Genomic DNA, 13444 nt, shown 5'->3' on the forward strand with positions numbered 1-13444 from the left:
CCTACACACTGCATAGTGCCGACTGCCAACTGCCATGCCCTCCAACGCTCACGCCCACACCAGCGACACTCACGCCCACCGCCCACGCCAGTCGCCAACACCCACATCTCTGATTCTTGAAGACGCTCAGGCCCACAGCCCACGCCAGTCACCAACACCCACCCCACATCTCCACGCCGACGCAATCACACACAGCAATGCCCGTCGCCCACGCTCACGCTCACATAGACACACACAGCGACGCCCTTCGCCCACGCTCACGCTCACACAGACACACACAGCAACGCCCACGCCAATGCCCACACTCACACACAGGCACACAGCAACGCCTATGCTCATGCCCGTCGCCCACGCTGGTCGCTCACGATCATGCCCACATTATCTTGGTGCTCTGGCCGTCCCACATTGGTTGGAAATGGGAAGAAAAAATTTTCCTCACCCTATTTATTGAAGTTGGATCTATAATCTCTTTCGTGCTGGGCTTTGCACTCAAAGCCGTGGCCCAGTTGGCTATGGCTTGACTTGGGGCTTTATGTAATTATTTTTTTATTTTGTTAGTTTAAAATTTGGTAAAACCAAATTAACCAAACCGAATCGTAAAATAAACGGTTTGGTTTGGTTTTAAACCGATGGTATACGGTTTGGTTGTGGTTCAGTAGTTTTAAAAACCGAGAGGTTCGGTTCGGTTGACGGTTTTGGCAATAACCGAACCGTGTACACCCCTAATGCCGATACACCTGGCATTCAAAACGTGGCAAATCTCGCTAGTTGAACCAGGGAGATTTGCCTTGGAAATTTAATGCTCATCCACCCGGCTATCGATGTATGGCAAATCTCGTTGGATGAACCAGTGAGATTTGCTTCAACCATTACTCATTCGTTTCTCCTTCCATTGTCTTCACGAACAGTGGTACGCATCCTTTGCAGAGAGACGAGGAGGGGCAGAGCTGCAGGTTACCGTTGGAGACAGGTCGGGCGTGTTGCGTAGGTGACCGTTGCGAGGAGAGGGGTCCTAACCGTTGAAGGTGTGCGTATATAAACTCGAGATGGGGTAAGACATATTCTGAATGTTTTTTGTTCATAAATTTTGAAATTAATTTATTTGATCGAAAGTTTGTTTGATAATCGGAATTGAGTTTAGAGTGCTGAAGGATTCATTTAGAAACTCTTTTCTTTAAGGTTAGGATTTTTTTTGTATTTGAATTTTATTTTTTATCATACAGCCCAAACAAAAAAATGCATGAATTTTTCTTGTTTTAATTATATAATCATTATTGTATGTCTATGTTCTTTAGCCTGAATGCATGTTGCTTAAGTTTCTCATGTCTTATACATGAATCTCATTGAATTTTTATGCTTCCTTATAACATAATATGAATCAAGAAAAATAAAAATAATAATATTACCATATAGTAATAACATAATACAATAGCTGAAAATTTGAAATTATTTCATTCACATTATTTCAGTTAATTTTGTTTGCAATATATATTTATATTTTAAAAATGTAGGATGATAATGTTTGGTAAATAGTCGAAATTGACCAAAATCAATAAACGTACTAAAGCTTCTATAATATTTACAAATTATGATTTATGTTAGGATAAAATAAAGATGGTATGTTTTCCAAAATATGTGGAAGCAAAAGTTAAAAGAAAAAATTTCAATGCCATGTCCATAAGCAATTCCCATTATGTATACATATATTTTAGTAGTAGATGAATATTTTGAATAAAACTTTTTGTGCCTTGTATTCTAAAGTGAAAAATTTTAAATTGAAAAAATACCTAGCACATAATAATTCACTTAGATTGTATTAACTGGGTTGCGGAATATTTATTCTAAGAATAAAATGATAATAGTATAAAAAACAAGCATGTCCTTAAGTGCTTGGGCTAAAGTCTCATAGCAAGCGTGAGTATTTGGATCCACTTTCCTCCCTATTAGCAATTCATCTATGTTAACATTAACAAACCCAAGATGTTCTTTTTCTACAGCAGCAATATTGTTCTTATTGCTACCATTGTACACTTTTTTCTTTGAAGTATCCTTCAATTTATCATCCTCGCATGTCTCATCTTCTTCAGAGGTCAAAGTCTTTGCCTAGTTAGCCAAGTTGTTCATCCTATAAGCGGCCATCCCACAATCTGACTGCTCCCAAGGAACAAAATGAATTATAGTAATGACTAATGAGTAACATATCAGTTGAGACATGGAGAGAGAGAATAAACAGTGACATGAAGTAACAATTATCCCAATCTTTCAGTTTCAGCCATAATCCCAATTTTTTAACAATCCAAATTAATAGAGGCAGATCCTCATGAGTTATCCTTCTCAAAGTTAACTAAATTTGAATGGTTTCACGATAGTAAGAAAGAGACGGTGTAGGAGAGAATGACAATTTCTCAATTACACAAAACTCCAAATAAAAAATAACTCTAGAAGATTAGTTGATATATCTTTGTCTGGTACTAGAGACAGCGGCAACAGAAGAAGCAGAAGTTCTGTTTGGAACATGTTAAATTATTTAAATACTAATTATTTTCAATTAATATTTAAATATTTCCTACTCAAAAAATAATAGAAGATTTCTCAATTTAATTAAATATAATTAGTGTATAATTTATAGTGTATGACTCTTATATTATTTTTTGACAAAAAAATATTTTTAACTAAATTATAGTTTTTATTAAATGTCAAAATTTAAATTAATAAGTGAAGATTTCCCAATTTAATTAATTATTAAAATATTAAAGGATTGGTTGAATAGGTGCACAGAGAATCTCGCTACATGAAGTAGCAATATTTAAACGTCAGGCCCAATCTGGCGCAAATGCGTGGCCACCAAGAGATTGCGCACGTGGGAAATCTCGCTACTCAAAGTAGCGAGATTACGTTAGGGTCATTCTGGGAAATACTTCCCAGAAAGGGGTATTATTTAATATATATTTTTTAAAAAAAGTTAAAACGGGAAAAAACTCGCCGTAGAGGTATTCTCGTTCTTCCTAAATTATCTATTTCTATTGTATTGCAAATAATCCTTGAATTTTTGAATGTAACATGGAAGTTTAGCTATAAAAATTATTTCTATTAATAAAAATTATTAAATGAAGCTATATGAATAAATTATAATTTTTCGACAAAATTATCATAATATGCTTAAAAAATTTATGACTAGAAAATTTATTATATGAGCTACATTGTGAAAAAGTATTTTTGTGATGTCTTTTTTTTTTTTCTTTAAATTTTATTTTTAGGACTTGAAAAATATTAGACAAAATTAAAAAAAATATGTAGGAGCTATTTTCTTTTATATATATATATATATATATATTTGGTTATTAGAAAAGGTAAGGAAAAAATAAAATATATAACAATTTAATTAACTAAAATTTGATTTTAGATCTCATTAACATTTAAGTGCATTGAAGCTTGAAAATATTAAGAAAAAGAAAAAGAAAATTTGAAAGGATCCATTTTCCTATTATTATCAAGAAAAGTAGGTGGGAAAATACAAAATTTATATATATAGCATATTAATGAACAAAAAATTAATTTTATACATAGGGTAGCCTGGTTGTAGAGACCCGAATAATAATAATAATAATAATAATAATAATAATAATAATAATAATAATAAGCATTTGGTTTGGCACAATCGACAGTTTTGCTGTGAGTCAAAAACCTATAAATAGGTTTCAATTCATTTTTTTAGGTTATCTATTTCTATTGTATTGCAAATAATCCCTGAATTTTTGAATGCGAGATGGAAGTTTAGCTATAAAAAATCTTTCTATTAATAAAAATTATTAAATGAAGCTACATGAATAAATTATAATTTTTCGACAAAATTATCATAATATGCTTACAAAATTTATGACTAGCAAAATTTATTATATGAGCTACATTGTGAAAAAGTATTTTTGTGATGTCTTTTTGTTTCTTTAAAATTTATTTTTAGGACTTGAAAAATATTTAAAAAAATTTAAAAAAAAATATGTAGTAGCTATTTTCTTTTATATATATTTGGTTAGAAAAGGTAAGGAAAAAATAAAATATATAACAAATTAATTTACTAAAATTTGATTTTAGATCGCATTAACATTTAAGTGCATTGAAGCTTGAAAATATTAAGAAAAAGAAAAAGAAGATTTGAAAGGATCCATTTTCTCATGATTATCAAGAAAAGTAGGTGGGAAATACAAAAATTTTATATATAGCATATTAATGAACAAAAATTTAATTTTATACATAGGGCAGCGTAGAGACCCAAATAATAATAATAATAATAATACTAATAAGTAAGAAAAAGGAGAATTTGGTTTGGCACAATCAACAGTTTTGCTGCGGGTCAAATACCTATAAATAGGTTTCAATTCATTTTTTTTTAGGTTAAACTCATTCCTCTCTCTCTCTCTCTCTCACTCTCTCTCTCTCTCTCTCTCTCTCTTCATTTTCTCCTTTAAATCTTCCCCAAATTGACGATCGGACACCACTACAAGATCTTAGTTTCAATTCTCGTCACTTTAACTGGGACAGATTTGTGTTTTAAGGATCCTAGGTACCACTCCAAAGTTAAGGTAAGGAAAATGGTTTATGCCTGTTGTTTTTAAAGTTTAACTGGTTAATGGGAGTGTGTGAGTCTAGGAATGTTAGGATGAGAAATATTCTGAGATTTAGCTGAATGAACTGAAATATGTGGTTACAGGGTTTGTGCTCCGAACGCCGTAAGCGTCATTTTAGGATCCTTACAGGCACAGTCTCAATAAATAGGTAAGGGAAATAAATTATGTCAGGAGTTTTCTTTGGAAATTAACTGATTAATTTAAAGCATGCAATTATGAAAATATTATTATATATAATTCTCTAACTTATCAGACATACGAAAACAGTGATTTTGGATTATCGTTTATTTTTCTGGGCAAATGTTATATTATAAGATATTACTGAAAATCTGTGTGGCATGAGAAATGATTTTGATTACCGTAAAATAAACATGTGAGAATATTTATGATGAAATTAGATTTATACTAATTTATGGGGGAATATTGAAAATGTGACAGATATTGTGAAATGATGAGATATGATTTGATATTGAAATATGTGTATTGACAATCTTGTACCGGAAAATGAAATAATAGAAATGATATAAATACTGAGTTGTGGAAATGAGAACTTGATGGACCAGTGATGTATATGAGAGCACGGTACCATAACTAGTGATTGAGTTAGTGCAACCACACTGCTAGAGGAGAGTGTTGGTATTGGATGTCGATTGGGCCTGTGGAGAGATGTTAACCGCCCTAGGTCCGGATCAGGCTCCGGTGGAGCAATCATACTACAAACAAAGCATTCTGACTTAACCTGGTAGGTCAACCGTAGTTAAGTCCCGCCTTTGGGTCGCACAACCCGATCATGTGGGCTGATTACATGACCGTGATATGAATGTCCTCAAGTTGGTTCCTCATTACAGACATGGTAGACTCAGATAATTATACATCTATAGACATGACGTGTTTTGTACACTAGGAAATTTATTGAGCATGAGAATGTTTTTGGAAAATAAATATATGGTTGCAAAAGTATATATTTATATATATGGTTATGAGTACAGCTTTCATAATTTATCGATTAAAATAATTATTAAATGAATGTGTTATGACATACTAAAACTCATTTGCCATACACTGATAATAATTTATCCCCGCTTACTAAACGATGTCTCACCCCAAGAATTTTAAACATTTCAGGAAGTTAAGGACGTCAGGCGGAACGAGCTCCGAGATAGAGGAGGCTTAGAATACCTAGTTCATGTATGTTTTATTTTTGGTAGTGGGGATATGTTTGTATAACCCTTTGGATAACTTATGGATTTTTGAGAGTTTATAAGTATATTTATAGAAACTCTAATACTCTGGTATTGTATATAAGAATTTGGTGTGATATATTTTCTGCTACACAGATGGAATGTAAATATGGATAGGTGTATTTCTGATACCCCACCTTGGGTCTGGGTTGATTTTATTATTATTATTATTATTATTATTATTATTATTATTATTGTGATATCATAGCTTAATATATGGAAAATAAATAAATAAATAAATATTACAGGATTTTTGGGTCGTGACACAGGTGCACAATGCTCCCGCGTATGTAGGGTCTAGGGAAAGGGTGGACCACAATGGATCTATAGTACGCAATCTTACCTTACATTTATACATCTAATATTTTATTTTTAAATTTTTAATCAAATTATCATAAATTTTTATTTTTAATAGTATTTATATGTAGAAACAATATACTAGAAAATAATTTCTTTCTTATTTTTCTTTTTTCATGCAAATTTTTTGATCTAGACAAACAAAAATTTATTTATAATAATATTTAATATAAAAAATACAATAAAAATATGATTCCTTTTCATTTTTTTTCTTTCCTTTCCATTTATAACCATTATTTTAAACACGTACTGAAATAAAATCACTTGTCCATTAAAGAACAAAGACAAAAAAAAAAGTTGATACAAAAGAGAAAACTCAAGAATTACTAATCCACCAAACTATCAATGTAAAATTCCCAAAGAGAATTTTTTATCAATACTCAAATATTGAAGGCTCTTAGTCTTACAACAAAATTAAATGAAACTAGGTGTCCAAAGATAGTGTCCAAAAAAAAAGCTTTTAACAACCAATTATCACAAACTCCAACAATTTTACTATAAATAAGATATAACCAAATATCACAAACTCTAGTAAAAAAATTTCCATGTCTTGTACATCCTTTTTAGGCAATTAATTTGAAGGATGTCTGTGTGTGTGTGTGTGTGTGTTTTTTTTTTTTATATACTAACATAATGTTGCAAAAAAAAAAAATTGTTCGTGACTCATGTACCATTCAAGTGATGTCAATCTATTAGATTTAATAATTTTAATTGAAAAAAGGGTATAACGCCCTGACCCTATACGTGGGCCCCGACCCTTTACGTGGGCCCGGAGTGCTACTAATTCATTCATTTACTTGATAATCTACATTCTAATATCATGTACGTAGCGGAAAATATAATTATAATCTTCTAACAAATATAATACCAGAGTTTTCTAAATCTACCTACACATCATAATAAATCATTCATCCACCTGTATTCAAATATATACATATCTCCAAAAACATAACCTACACTTCCAGTATTTACAATCACCAATATGTTTCACAACCATCCATTTCTCATAAAACTTAAAACACAAAACATAAAACATAAAATATTTACATCCCAAAATATTATCAAAATTATACCCTTTACCCTCAGAGTGTGGTTCAAGTGGTAGTGCGGGTTGCGGGAGTGCATCTCACTAGGTCAAGTGTTCAAACCCTCCTAGATTCATTTTTGCCCTTGGATTCTTGAAATTTACCTCCCTTTAGAGTTGTGGGGTCGGCTTCAAGGGGTGCGGGATTAGTCACGTGGACCGTAAAATAGACGCGTGGAAACTCGGTGCGTAATCAAAAAAAAAAATTATACCTTTTTTCTCAAAAGTACTATAACAACTCGAACTCTCTAAGCTTGATCTCGTGGAGGTCTTGAAAAAGATTAGTTCATATTCGGGTGAGACACATCTCAGTAAGAGAAAAAATAATATATTAAAACAGCGTGTGATTAATGTGAGATTCAAAAATATCATTTTAATAACATTTGCAAAACGTTATCATAAACACTGAAATCATTCTCTGAGTCTAATCAAACACATGCAAAATAATTAACCCTACAAGATTACCCAAGCATAGGGGTGATTACCCGTCAATACAAGTAGCACCCCTCTCCTTTGATACATTTGGCAACCCAAGGGTCGCTACTTAAGCATACCAGGGTACTCACCTTACTCAGTAAGCCCTCAAGTATTAGATTGATCTCGTACTCTCACAGTTCAAACAAAGGTTTGCCAACGAAGGCCCTCAGGATAAGGAAATCTACCCGCCCATACAAGTAGGTTCCCTCTGTTATAGCACGTTATGCAGCTACTGCTACATCTGAAACTACTAGCGTACTCGCCTTTCTCAGCAAACCCTTAGGCGAAGAGTACACCTCGCACAATTGTAACATGTTCTACAAGCATAGATACTTTTAGTAGCATAATACATTGTTCTTTCTGTCATTACTCAACCATTCTCATACATTCATGTTCATAACTTTAACATTCCATTTCATTTCACTTTAAGTGACTCTTTCCCATTTTACATTGTTCACATTTCATTTTCGTTTCATTTATTTCTATTTTCATTTCATTTCATTACATATCCAGCATCTTTCAGCTGTTTTACCCAACATCTTTCAGCTGTTTTACCCGACATTTTTCAGCTATTTTAGCCAACATCTTTCAACTATTTTACCCAACATCTTTCAACTGTTTTACCCAACATCTTTCAACTGTTTTACCTAACATTTTTCAGTTGTTTACATGGTTGCTTTAACACACACAAGTAGCATAGTTCATATCATATTTCATTCTCAATGTATTACTTACTTAATCTACATCACATACATTTAACATATATTTGCACAAAACTTACATTTACTCATGCCACACAATTTAGCAATAAAATTCATACACTGCTTGAAAAATAAGTTAACAAACATTTAATGTTTATATATACTAAAAATACCTTTCATTTCTTACATAATTATCCTGAAAATATTTTTCACTTCCATCAGTTCATTTTCACATGTACGTATCTAATAAACAATCCTAAACTTGGAAAAACATAATTTAAATGGTTGATATTTTAAACTCATACTGAAACATATACACGTATATATATAACACAATTCATTTTCATTAAATTCATAAAAATTATGATTTAATATACATTTTTTTCCTTACCTGGTTTCTTGAACTATGTCAACAGGGACCTCGAAAAGATACCTACAGCGCTCACCCGGATCCTGAAATAAAAATTCTAATTCTATTAAATCAATCATAAATAAAATATTATTTTAATATTTCCTAGGGTCATAAATTCCAAATAAATGGTTATACCCTAAAATATAACCAATTTACCAAATTTTCTAAATCTCACTCTCACTTTGGAGTGGGGCCTAGAAAACTCCAAGTGGAAATTTACTCTAGTCAAAATGACGACGATCACAACTAGGACCCCATGGTGGTTCCTGATCGTCGATTTGACTAAAGATCTAATGAGAAATTTAGAAATTAGGAAAAAATTGTCTTACCCCAAGAATGATGCCTACGCCACTCCCACGACAAATCCATTCTAGTAGAAATATCGGTGACGGAGTTAGGAATCCAACGACATCTTCTGTTTCCCGATCGACACTCATTAGGGCGACGAAATTGAGGAGAGAGAGAGAGAGGTGGAGATGGAGATGGAGATGGAGATGGAGAGGTGAGACAGACTGAGAGAGAGCGCAGAGCTCTCTCTCTCTGCAATTCAATCTTCTCAGGCTTCCTTATCTTTTTTTTTTTTTTTTTACTTACTTTAACTTAACTTATATATATAATCATCATTTTACTTAACTTAATTAATTCAAGTTAATAATGTTTAACTAATTAATTACTAATAAATAATTTTAATTTAATTTAATTTTTTTTTCTATTTCCTTTATTTGTTTATGTAATACATTAATTTAACAATGTTTAACTAATTAATTGATTAATAAATTTAATTTATTAATTATTTTTTTTCCAGGTTATTACATTCTTCCCTCCTTTAGAAAATTTCGTCATCGAAATTTTTACCAACTAATTAACCATTTCCTTGTTTCAAGAATTCATAACTCAACACACCTTACACCCCCAATACCATAACTTCTGAAAGCAACTAACCAACCTCATACCACACATTTTCATATACTCTAATTTAAATATCAAACACCCATCTTGACCACAGACCATTTAATCACATCACTTAAATTATTCTCCTTTAAAGATTTTTCTCCCTAAATCAACCAACCTACCCTTCGAGTTCAAATCCTGAGTTCTAATTTCTCTTCTCAGAAACATCACCATCAATGAATTTACCATACTTTTCTGAAGCTAGCTACTTATTCAGAAAAACACAGAAGACCATCAAGAAATTTTTGTCCTCAAGCTTATGAAACACAACTCAGAATTCCTAACAGTATCTTAATCTACCCATCTCTATCCTTATCGCAACTCAATCCTATACTCTGATATAAATCATCCCTAACCTAATACATTAACATTTCCATATCTAGGCGATGTGAAATTAATCACGCTTCTGGATGGACATTACTCTGATACCATCTGTAATGCCCCGACCCCCTAGGTGGGCCCAGAGTGCTACTAATTCATTCATTTACCTGATAATTTACATTCTAATATCATGTACGCAGCGAAAAATGTAATTATAATTTTTCAACAAATATAATACCATAGTTTTCTAAATCTATCTGCACACCATAATAAACCATGCATCCACCTGTATTCAAATATATACATATCTCCAAAAACATAACCTACCCTTTCAGTATTCACAACCACAAGTATGTTTCATAACCATCCATTTCTTATAAGACTTAAAACACAAAACATAAAACATAAAATATTTACATTCCAAAATATTATCAAAATTATACCTTTTTTTCTCAAAAGTGCTATAACAGCTTGAGTTCTCTTAGCTCGATCTCATGGAGGTCCTAAAAAAGTTAGTTTATATTCGAGTGTGACACATCTCAGTAAGGGAAGAAATAATATATTAAAATAGTGTGTGGTTGACATGAGGTTCATAAATATCATTTTAATAACATTTGCAAAACGTTATCATAAACACTAAAATCATTCTCCGAGCCTAATCAAACACATGTAAAATATTTAACCCCACGAGATTGCCCAATGATAGGGGTGATTACCCTCCCATACAAGTAGCACCCCTCTGCTATGATATATTTGGCAACCTAAGGGTCGCTACTCAAGCATAACATGACACTCACCTTACTCAGTAAGCCCTCAAGTATTAGATTGATCTCGTACTCACACAGTTTTGTTGACCCTATGGGTCATACCCTGTTTTGATTATGACAAATACCGTATTTAATGGTTTGATGAGTTTGTGTGCAGGACCGATCGAACGTATAATATGGTGCACGCACACGACACATGAAGTAAAGACCTGAAGACCCTATTTATGTTGTATTGTAATTTAATCATTCATTTGGGTCTGTAATAGTAATTAGGAGAACATGGTCTAAAATAATTAATGCCTTACCTGCATGGAAAGATCGATAAGCTCAAGACCATAGATGGACTTTAGGGAACACTCTTCGGTCGACCGACACCGGATTTTTTCGGTGTCTTGAAAAAGGCCTAAAAATGACCTTAGGACACTCACTCATGCATATATTTGAATGGTCATTTAAATAGGGTGTTTGCATGATTAAATGGGACCAAAATGCTTTAAATTGGTACTTTCGATCGACCGTACTTCACAGTACAAATACTCCCGGTCGACCGAACTCGGACTTGGTCAACCGTTTGACCATAGTACGGTCGACTGAACCGTTATAGTTCAAAATCCCCGGTCGATCGAAACCTCCCTAGGTCAAACAATTTGACCATCTGGTCAACCAAGCCAATTTTGTACTCCAACTACCTAGTAGACCGAGGGTCCTCGGGATATGCCCCAACGATCTGGTCGACCGAACCATTTAGTTCAAAAACTCCTAGTCGACCGAACCGCACTAATTTGAAAAATCGCCTATCCCGGTCGACCGACCATTTAGTTCATTTTTCTCCTAGTCGACCGAATCTCAAAAAATTGCCCTTGACACATATATACGGTCGACCGAGCTTTCAGTTCAAAATCCCCCTGGTCGACCGAACCATATGAGACCTAGTCGACCGAACTTGTTCTGGTCGACCGGACCTCTTGGGTTGCTTTATATTTTTTACCGTAGTTAACTTTTTAAAACAGGGTTAATTAGGGTTAAATTGGTTTAAAACTATATTAATAATACCCTACATGTCCTAACGGCTATAATTTTTCCTATCTCTATATATAGGGTTTCATTTGCAAAAATTAGGAAGAAGATTAGAAAAACAATTAGTAAAAAATCCTCTGATTCTCAAAAGCTCTATTTCTCACATCCAAGCCTTATTTCTTCATTCTTACTCATCCTCATTACAAATCTTGCTAAGTAAGAGTGCTATTGTGAGTATCTAGTAAAGCTTACACTCTCGCTAGTTTTAGAATCTTTGATATATATTTTTATCCGAGAGTAAGTTTGAAATTTTTCTAGGAGACTTCATAAAATAAGTCTTCTGTAGGAAAACTTCGTAGAGCTTGTGAGTTTTGCATAATCATTGCAATACTCAAGAATTCGTATTGCTTCTTGTTTGTGAAATAAATTTTTACAAACCATTCTCAAATATCCTGTGTGCTTATTTTTGAGAAAAATACTTTTGGGATATTTTGCTTGTGAAGATCTTTGTTATTGCACCTTTTGATTGATAATATTATCTTGACACAAAGATTAAATATTTTACAAACAAATTTCAAATATCTCTTGTGATTTATCTTGAGAAAAATATTTTGAAATATTTGTTAGCATATTGAAGATCTTTGTTGCTATATCTTTTTATCTTGATACAAAGATCAAATAAATTTTTGCAAATCATTTTTAAATATCTCTTGTAGTTTATATTGAGAAATATTATTTGTTGAGATATTTGAAGTGTGCTTGTGATCTTTGTTGGTGCATTGTCATTAAAATATTATTTTGACTCAAAGATCCTATCATTTATACTCTCATGCACTGATTACTATATTTGCACAAATATTTGAGAGTAGACACTTAGACTACATCGAGCTTATCAAATCCTATCTTTTGGTAGTGTATTGATTATACTGTGCGTAACTGGGTACATATCTGCTTTACACAAAAGCACAATCACTATACCATTTGTTGTATTTCAAATCTGTTGTATATCCAGGCATGGGCCTGAAGAGGGAGACTAGCCCTAGAATAGTCCCGGATTGGCTTAGACCCGGTCAGGAAAGTTAGGTGCATCGTCCTGTTAAGGCGTGTAGGTTGAGGTCAACCCCGCTAATTGACCTGGTTGTAAAGGTTGAGGTCAGCCCTGTGCTAATTGACCTGGTTGTTTAGGTGCCGCTCCACCCGTTAAGTGAGCCTATAGTGGTAATCATTGTGCTTGTTGGTCAAGGCAGGAACGTAGGCAATTTGGCCGAACCTCGATAACATTTTTGGGTGTCGTCTCTTTTGTTGCTTTATTGTGCATGCCTGGGTAAACCTTTATTGCAGTTTAAATTCCATTGTATATTTACATTGATTTATTTTACATGCATTAGATTGACCTTAAGCTTGTGTAATACTGTTGTTAGTGGTTTGACCTAAGGCAATAAATTTTAAAATACCAATTCACCCGCCTCTTGGGATTGCACCAAAGCTAAC

Source organism: Malania oleifera, chromosome 9 (genome assembly GCF_029873635.1).
Source record: "Malania oleifera isolate guangnan ecotype guangnan chromosome 9, ASM2987363v1, whole genome shotgun sequence".
Lineage (NCBI taxonomy): Eukaryota > Viridiplantae > Streptophyta > Magnoliopsida > Santalales > Ximeniaceae > Malania > Malania oleifera.